Source organism: Chenopodium quinoa, unplaced genomic scaffold (assembly GCF_001683475.1).
Source record: "Chenopodium quinoa cultivar QQ74 unplaced genomic scaffold, ASM168347v1, whole genome shotgun sequence".
NCBI lineage: Eukaryota > Viridiplantae > Streptophyta > Magnoliopsida > Caryophyllales > Amaranthaceae > Chenopodium > Chenopodium quinoa.
Window position 1 is genome coordinate 733,009 of NW_018744466.1, and position 9,927 is coordinate 742,935.

Sequence of the window (9,927 nt, forward strand, 5' to 3'; positions counted from 1 at the left end):
TAATATATTCGTTTGACGAGGGCTACCACGTTGTTCGTGCTATGGTGGAGTTCTTCTGGGACACCACTAACACTTTTCACTTTCCTTGGGGTGAGATGATTGTCACCCCAGCCGACTTCAGTCTCATCTCGGGACTAGAGTTTCGCTCGACTGCGCAGCCATTCGACAGCTCTATTAGTGCTTTCTCTCCGATAGTCGAGGAGTTGTTGGGTCCAATCGTTGTTTAGGCCCGTGCTGTGGTGGTCCATCGCTTCTTAGCTCCAGATGCATTTGCCGATCAACTCTAGCGATGGCTTTTGAGGACGATGCGACCACCCGAGAGCAGCGGGTTTGCATCTTTGAGCTTATTTTCATGTCAGGGAGCTTTTCCCCTGACAAGGGTGGTCAGGTGTTGCTTTACTACATTCCTGCTCTCCGCGATCTTCAGCTAATCGGGACTTACGATTGGGCCAGCTTGGCCTATGCTGACTTTTTGCGGGGCTTGCGAGATTCATGTCGCCACCGTTCTTACACAGGAAACATTACTCTCTCTAGCTTTTGGAGAGTCGTAGAGGTATGCTTTATTTCTTTAAAAGTTAGCTCTGGACTCTTATTAGCGTTTGCTGATTTCTTTCTATCTTTGTAGGTTTGGTTCTACGAGTACTTTCCTTTGCTTGCGCAGGCGAGAACATCTCCTCACGAGCTCCCTGTTGGCTCCTACTGGGGAGGTCGCTTCAGTGATCAGGCAGCTACTGCCCATGTCCGAGAGTTGATCCTCTCGGTATTTTTTTTTTCAATAGTTGTTGTCTTTGTACTGCTTTTTGACAGAGCTTTATCTTACAAACATATTTTGCATGAGCTTTAGGTAGTATACCGGCCATGGGATGGTCTGGTTATTCCGGCGTTGGCTGCGCAATACACTGTTGAGCGTCGCTATTTCCAGGGGACGTATGAGGCGGCGGTTTACCTAGGAGAGAGAGTCGCTATTCAACACTCTGCGGAGATCTTCGTTGTCCCTCCTCCTCCGCCTCGCCACATGTTGCATGATGTGATGCTGCTCAACTTGGCGGAGAGGTCGCCTGCTTGTACTCCTTGGCGATCTTATGCTAGCTCGCGGTGTTGGTACGAGGAGGACTTGCTGCGGTTGTTAGCTCCGGCCCCTGTTTTTTCTGAGGGGGGCAGTGGTTTGATTTTTGTCTTTTATTTCTTTGCTAAGTAACCCCCAAGTGGTGTTTGATTCACTTTGGTTTTCATTTACCAAACTGAGCCTGCGGAGTTCGTTCCCCCTCGTATGTCCATCAACTATCAGGGGACATACGGGCCTATTGACGAGATGATCCCTCTGGCTCCTGAGGATCAGCGTTTTGTCGAGCGATCCATCCCGTGTCACCAGACTCGCGTAATTTATTTACTTGCTATTTGTTTATATATGTATTGTATTGTTACTGAGTTATTTCTTTGACAGTTCTCGCGCGAGGTGGTTACGGCGATGGCGAGGTGCATAGACGCCTTCCGAAGCCAACTGGTGAGGATGAGGAACATGGCCTCCTATCGTCGTAGCGACAATGCTTAGGATATAACTTTTCCTCGCATTTTGCATTGTTTATTTTTCTGTTTTCTTTTCATCTGACTTGATTTATTTTTGCAGGGACAGCCTATTCCTTCTCGTACTCGGACGAGAGTCGAGGCTCGGAGGGAGCCGGCTAGGTCTAGCTCGAGGGGTCGACATTAGAGATTTCAGGTTCATCCTCTGAGGGTGCTCGGGCTAGGTCGATGGGCCAAGGAGAGGTGACATCGGTTCCCCCAGTAGGTGGGACGTACGAGGTTGGCTCATCGTCGCAGCAGCCTCCGTAGCCTCAGCCTTTGCTGATTCATAACCATGGCGACCCTGGGTGAATTGGTCCTGAGTATGCAAGGCGACAAGCTTGTCGTCAGGCGCTGCATGCGCTGCTTCCGAATCCTATCCGAAGTCAAACTGCATCAGTTTTGTAAAAAAATAGTCCCCTAATCTGCCGATTTTCTGTATAATTCGAACAGATTAATTATAACCTTAGCTTCTCAACAAATAATCATGTCTTTAGTCACTAAGAGTTTCACCAATTTTACTCGTGAATGGTGTCGGTCTTTAACTACTAAAGAAAGAAAAGAACTCGATTTTATTTACATGGGAGGTATTTATGGTATTTAAGAGGTAGATCTTGACATAGATTTTGTGTATATTGCTTTATAATATTGGGATACAGATACACATTTTCCTTAGACTAGGGTGTGATGAAATTAGCCCTTTAACGGAAGAATTTGGTGCCATTCTAGGCTTCCCTAGAGTAAATGAATATTATTATAAAGATTTTGAGCGGTTCCTTAATTTAAGAGATAGAGATCTAACAAATATTGTAGATGGTAGCGTAGTCAATCTGAAAGAATTTGCACGTCACTATTTTTATAGACCTTATTTTGAATCTTTTAATGTTTATAAAAGAAGGGCTTTTTCTCTTTTGCATGCTTACCAATATCTTCTCACTAGTGGTAGAACTAACGAGGATCAAGCAATTATATTAACTTTCTTGAAGAAAATTGAATCTGGAAGGAATCCAATGCCATTAATTGTTGGAGAGACTATTCTTAGTCTAGATGAATTAAAGAAAATCCAAAAGCACCTTTTCGGGGATCTCCAATTTTATTACCTGTACAAAAATAATATATATAATTTAGAAATCAAAAACATATTTTTGTATAGTAATACTAATTATTTGCATTGAATTTATTTTTTACAGATATGGCTAATGGAGATACTAGAATTAATTAATCCTCCTGACAACAGTTATAAAATACACTCCAAATTTCTTTGTGAGGTGAAAGAAGTGTTTCTCTAAGATTGGTCGCCATGAGTGGAGTAAAGTTTTTGCTTCTTGCAATTGTGCTATCAAGTGGGTCGTCCCATGGTGGAAAACTAAGAAGATGGTTGGTCTCAACAAACAACCCTTCTGTCGTCTTCCAAGATTAACTAAGATGACTTTTTATTATCCCTGCAGGGTAAAAAGGAAGTACGATCTACTTCAAACAATTCCTTCAAGGGATCTCCGTCGTCCCAATGAATTCCCTATTTCACAAGATGTAGAGAATTTAGACACATATTGGAGTGCTAGGCCATTATGGGAAAGGATTACCCAAAAGGTTCCTCCTTCCTTGCCCAATGATGTGAAGAACTGGCTCCTTAAAAAGCCTACAAAGGACATGAAGAAAATTCAGAGTAGAAGCAATATGAAGAGCCGTCTAGGTGAGAAAGTGATTCCTGTTAAGGAACGCTTGGGTGAAAAAATGAAATTTAAAACAACTGTGATGCCAAAGAAGAAAGACACTACTAAGGACAAAGAGAAAAGAAAAGCTGACACTTCAAATCGAAGGTTTGGGAAGAAAAGAAACATGGGATCCTAGCTAAGGGAGAAACCATTTAATCTAAAATTAAATGTAGTTCCTCTAAAGGATGCCTACTAGCTAAAGTCATGGATTATGAAGAGGCTTCAGATAAAATTGGAAGAGGGCAAAGAAAGAGAAGAAAGATTGAAGCATTGCTTAACTTTGAATTTATTAGACTAGTTTAAATTTAAAGTTTATTTTATTTTATTAAGCTTTTATTTAAATTCCATGACTAATGTAATAATTTACTTTATTTTATTAATGTAATTTCAGCTTTTTAAATTAAATCAACTTTTTTATTTAATTTATCAAAGCAATGAAAACAGCTTTAATTATTTTCCAGAAATTTCTTCGAGTACAGAAGTCAAAAAATTTCCGAAATACTCCTAAACTTGCCCAAATATTTGGAAAAACTCGGCGCCGCTGTTTTGCATCTATCGCTAGACGTTGTTGTTTGTCGCCAAACGACATGCTCTGTCGTTTTGCGCTGCAATCTGTCGGCCGCCGACATACCTCTTTCTGTGGCGCTGCTATTTCGTCGAATTTCTATTACTCTTGGGATGCGAGGTTTGTGAAAATGAAAGTGGTCGCACCCTGTAAAGGGTTGCCTACGTATCCTTTCCTAAGGAATCAGGTCAAACGTAGCTCTCTTAAAATTCCTACTCAAGTAATTATGGGTAGTACTTTTTAAGTTAGTCAAGGTTCGTCATGTTCGAGAACTCATTGCCATCCATATCAGTTAGTTTTGCTACACCTCCTGACAGAATTGTTTTGACGATATATGGTCCAGACCAATTAGGCTTAAATTTGCCTCTTGGATCAAAAACATTTTTCTTAATGATTTTAACACCAAGTCTCCTACTTTGATGTTTCTTGTCTTGAACTTCTTATTAAAGTGCCTAGCCATACGGGTTTGATAGCATTGGGTAAGATGTAGAGCTTCTCATCGCTTTTTATCGAGTAGAATTAGCTCCTCATATCTAGCTCTAGTCCACTCGACTTCATCGAGTATACTTTCTAGTGCAATGCGTAGAGATGGTATCTCTAGCTCTACAGGTTGTACGGCATCCATTCCGTAAACAAAGGAGAATGGCGTATTGCCTTTTGATGTACGAATTGACTAACGATAACCCCAAAGTGAAAAATGGAGTTTATTAGGCCAATCTTTGTAATTGTCTGTCATTTTCTTAATAATAGTATTTAGATTTTTGTTAACCGCCTCAACTGCTCCATTTGCTTGAGGTCTATAAGGGGAAGAGTGATGGTGTTGAATGCCGTATTTTTGTAACAATTCTTCATATTCTGTTTGAAAGTGAGTTCCATTGTCACTTATCATCTCATGTGGGACTCCATATCGACATATAATATTCCTTTCCATAAAGAATGTTATATGTTTTGCAGTGAGTTTAGCATATGACTGTGCTTCGACCCACTTTGTGAAATAATCAATCGCTACTAGGATGTATTCCTGGCCTCCTGTCATAGGTCGGGGGATTTTACCAATAATATAAATTCCCCATGTAGATAATGGCCATGGTGAAGCGTAGGTGTAGAGTAGAGATGGAGGAACATGTTGTACATTAGCGTAAATTTAACATTTAGGGCATCTTTTTACATATTAATGACAATCCCTATTCATTGTAGTCCAATAATATCCCTCTCGCATTATCTTTTGGACTAGCATTTTGCCATTAACATGGGTTCCACAAATGCCTTCGTGGACTATCCTCATAGTTCTTTGGGCTTCCTTTTTTGCTACACATAAAAGAGCTCGACCCTTAGGTACACTTTTGTGTAACTCGTTGTCTATGAGTACGTATTGGGAAGCCAAGAGTCTTAATGCTCGTTTTTCTCTTTTGTCAGCATGCGGAGGATATTCTCCTTTAGTGACGTAATTGAGTATATCCGTATACCATTGTTCTTCTTCTTCATCTTGGATCACTTCATCATCTTCTATATCTTGAATGTAAGCTGGCTTATGCCTTTTCTCTATTGTTAGAGGCATTTGCTTGATTTCCGTAGGAATTCGAACCATTGAGTCTAGTGTTGCCAACGCATCAGCGAATTGGTTTTCTTCTCTAGGTAGATAGGTGTATTCTACCTTTTTTAGCTGGTTGGTGAGGGTTTCAAGATATGATTGGTAAGGGGCTGAAATTTCACTCCTTACTTTCCACCTTTTGGAAATTTGATTGATGATCAAATAAGAGTCTCCAAATATTTGTAATTTCTTTACTCCCAATGCCAAAGCTGTTTTGAGGCCTACCACACATGCTTCATACTTCGTCGAAATCTAGCTTTATGGAGACTGGAACATACTCTTCTTTAGGTGATACTAATAATATTCCAACGCCACATCCTTTTTGGTTTGAAGCCCCGTCGAAGTATATCATTTTCTGTGACCATCATGTCTTCATCTGGAAATTCGTTATCGTGTACTAATGTCAAATCTTCTATTGGGAAATCCGCTAGGATGTCCGAAACCACAGATCCTTTTATAGCCTTTTGAGACATGAATCATACATCGAATTGGGCTAAATTGACTATCCACCTTGATATGTGCCCATTGAGTGTAGACTTTTCTAATAGATACTGAAGTGGGTCAACTCAAGAAACGACAAAGACTGTATGCACCAGCATATAATGTCTTAGCTTGGTTGTGGCCCACACCAATGCAAGGAACAATTTATCAAGCGATGTGTAGCGTACTTCATACTTGAGCATTTTCTTGCTTAGATAGTAGATTGCATTTTCTTTTCCTTCTACCTCTTGTGCGAGCATAGTCCCCATTGTCTCTTTGGTAACTGTTAAGTACAACCTAAGACGAATTCCTAGAAGCTCCAGTGCTAATACAGGAGGATTTGCGAGATAGGATTCGATCTTTTCAAAGGCTGTTTGACACTCGTCGTCCCACATTACTAGTACATTCTTTTGAGCTTCTTAAATATTGGTTCACATATCATTGTTAATTTTGATATGAACCTACGTATATATTGCAACCGGCCAATAAATCCTCGAATTTGTTTCTCAGTTTTGGGCGGCGGTAATGTCATGATCGCCTTGTCTTGGTTGGGTCTATCTCTATTCCTCTAGAGCTTATGAAATACCCCAAGAGCTTGCCTGAGGTGACTCCAAAAGAACACTTAGATAGATTAACCTCATGTTGTATTATCTTAGCCTTTCGAATAATTTCTTTAAGGCTACTTGATGTCCTGGGCGATCTTTTGACTTCACAATCATATCGTCCACATATTCTTCAACCTCTTTATGCATCATATAATGGAGTAGGGTAGTTGCTGCTTGTTGGTAAGTAGCACACGCGTTTTTCAACCCAAATGGCATTACCGTGTAACAGTAAGTACCCCAAGCTATTATGAATGTCGTTTTCTCCATGTCTTCTTCTGCCATGAGAATCTTGTTGTACCCCGCGTATCCATCCATAAACGAGAGAAGAGCATGATTTGTTGTATTATCTACTAAGATATCGATGTGTGGTAAAGGGAAGTTGTCCTTTGGAGTTGCCTTATTTAAATCTCGACAGACGACAAACATTCTTACCCTTCCATCCTTCTTTGGAACTGGGACCACATTTGCTACCCATTTAGGGTGTTTGAATACCCTGATAAAACCTGCAGTTATCTGTTTTTGAACTTCTTCTTTTATTTTAAGAGCTACGTCGGGTTTCATTCGACGCAAATTCTGTTTTACAGGTTTCATTCTTGGAATTAGTGTTATAGTGTGTTGAGCTATTCCTCTATTAATGCCTGGCATATCTTCATATGACCAAGCATATACATCGATAAAGTTTTTGAGTAGATTAATTAAATCGGTTCTTTCTTGTTTATAATTAAGCGTTAATTTGATTTTAACTTCTCTTTTAATGGCTGAATCAATTAAGATATCAACCATTTTAGTATCCTCAATTAGCGGTGTTTTCTTTTCAAGTGTTTTCATTTCTTTGATAATTTCTTTGTCATTTTCATTGTTAGTTAAGAAATGCTCGTCATCTTGGGTTAATGAAAACATGAGGAGTAAGAGGAAGAAGACATATTATTAAATTCTGAAACCATTACATCGAATAAAAAGATGTCCTCAGGGACTTGATTGCTAACTATCCTAGGAGTAGAAAAAGAAAGATTAGAAATAGGGGGTGCTATAGCTAAGGAATTGGAAGACTCTATAGGAAAAGACTCTGACTCTCACTAAGACGACTCTGACTCTCACTAAGACGATTCTCCAAACATTGGTCCTTGCCTTGTTGTTATTGATATTTTTCTTCCACTCAGAGTAGTCACCTTTACCGTCTTGCGCCATCCAGTCAGTTAGAAACTAAGTCCAAAAGTATCTAACTTAGGGAGGCCAGGTAATTCCATTTGTTTTGCTATCTCCTTTTTCTTTCCTAGAGTCATTCCGGAAAGTGTCCTTGTCTCTTGAGAATAGCATTTACCGTCATATTAGAGTGGGGGTCGTGATAAAGAGGGGTCCTTTCATTCTTCTCGATTTAGGAGACCTCTTCATTAAAGCCCCGCAAGTCTTCATCATTCTCATCGTGCTCCACATTAATAAAGCTTTAATCATTATAGGTGAAGCATCGATTGTAATAGGAATTCCTCCAACTATGGCCTATACCTGTTGGTGATGAGATGAAGGGACGGCCTTGAGGTCATGAAGCCAAGGGCATCCTAACAATAGTTTGAAGGAAGCCTTAATATCTATCACATGGAAGGTAGTGGAATGTTCTATTGCTCCTGCCGTTACATTCATAGTGATTTTTCCAAGAGCTTGACGACGAGTATTGTTGTAGGCTCTTATTCCTTAGGTTGACGGGGTTAAGTCTCCATCCCTTATTCCTAACATCCTCGCAGTTCTCAATGGACAGACATTGATTGCCGATCCATTATCTACAAGGGTCATTGGGACGTTCATCCTCTTGCAGACTACTGTTAGCTATAAAGCCTTGTAATGTTTGTCACTTTTTAAAGGTAAATCTTTGTCAGAAAAGGTGATCAGAGTGATAGGACTAGGGAGATGACTCGTAAGGAAGTTAGCCAACCCTCAGGAGTGGTTTCGGAATCTATCGCTATCTTATCCAAGGCATTCATTACCCCTAGCCTATGTACTCGAGATGTATCTTGAAGTTTCAATACATTCATTTCGACCTTAGTCTTCTTGAATTGTTTGACAATATCATTGTCCTCTATAATAGGTATGCGAAGTTGTTGCACGGTAGGAATTGGTTGTGTAGAGATACGAGGTTGCATTCTCCCAGATCTTATGAGGGCGTCTATGGGTGAATCTTTTTCATCCAAAAAATCTCTTACAGGATATATTACTGAAAGTGGAGGTTCTTCCATATCTTTAATATAAACGTCTTCATCATCGTTGTCCCAAACCCCATTGATGCTAATTTCTTGTTCTTGTGGGATTTGAACTAGCTTCTTGTTATCAATCATCTTCTGAATTAAATCTTAAAAATTAAAGCAGTCCTCAATGGTAAGTTCCCCTGACGGATGGTATGGACAGTATCTGTCCTCTTTAATGACTCAAATGGTCTCGGTTCAAGAGGTTTGACCTTACCATTCTCGGAGAGCATTTTGAACATATTAGCCTAGGAAGTCCCAATTGGATTATAAGGCTTATTACTCTTCTTGGGTGTGTCAATTACTCGGAGAGAAAATGGTTTCTTCTCCATAGGTGGAACTTTAATATGTTTGCTTTGTAGCTCCTTTCCTTGTTTCTTCGCTAATTAAATAGTTTCTCGTAACAAGTCTATTCCCTCCCACATTGATCGCATGAGGATCCAGACTTCTTCCTTAGTTGCAGGTTCTTGTTTAGAAGGAAAATTATCCATGGCATCGAAAAAGGTTTCCTCCTCTTCTTCGATAGCATGAATTTCTTCAACGGGTTTAATGAGAGATAAGGGATCAACATGGTTTTCCTCATCAGAGATAGCCAAAGAGTCATGGAGAGGTGTGTTGTTAATGCTTGGCTTCTAGCTTGCAGGGGGAAATGGAAGTTTATTGGTGTCAATCAGGTTTTGGATAGCTTCTTTGAGCTTCAAATAGTTCTCAGTGAGATGGCCCCTACCTTGATGACATTTGCAATGTGCATTAGGGTTCTAGTTAGATGTTCTCTTTTTGACCAATGGATCCCCGAATGGTCCAATAGGAATTATAAGACCTTTTGTATTCAATCGATCGAATGCAGTGTCATAAATCATACCAAAAGGAGTAAAGTTCCTCCTAAATAGTTTCTTTTGTCCTTTGTTGTTCATAGCAAGGACTTCACTCAATTTAAAGGTACTAACATTATTTAAGTGGGTGGTTTTTGATGAAGAAGGATTGTCGTTCTTCTTACCTCTCTAGCCATTGTTGGAGTTATTGTTAGCAGCTTTTTGTTTAGCAAGGTCGTCTTCAATGTTAGTGCCAATGTCATAGACAACCTTGAAGGTGTGAAGATTTTTTTGGTACTTAAGATGCTTGGAGTAATTTTCTTTGAGGTTCTTATGAACATCCTCACAAATTCCTTTTCACT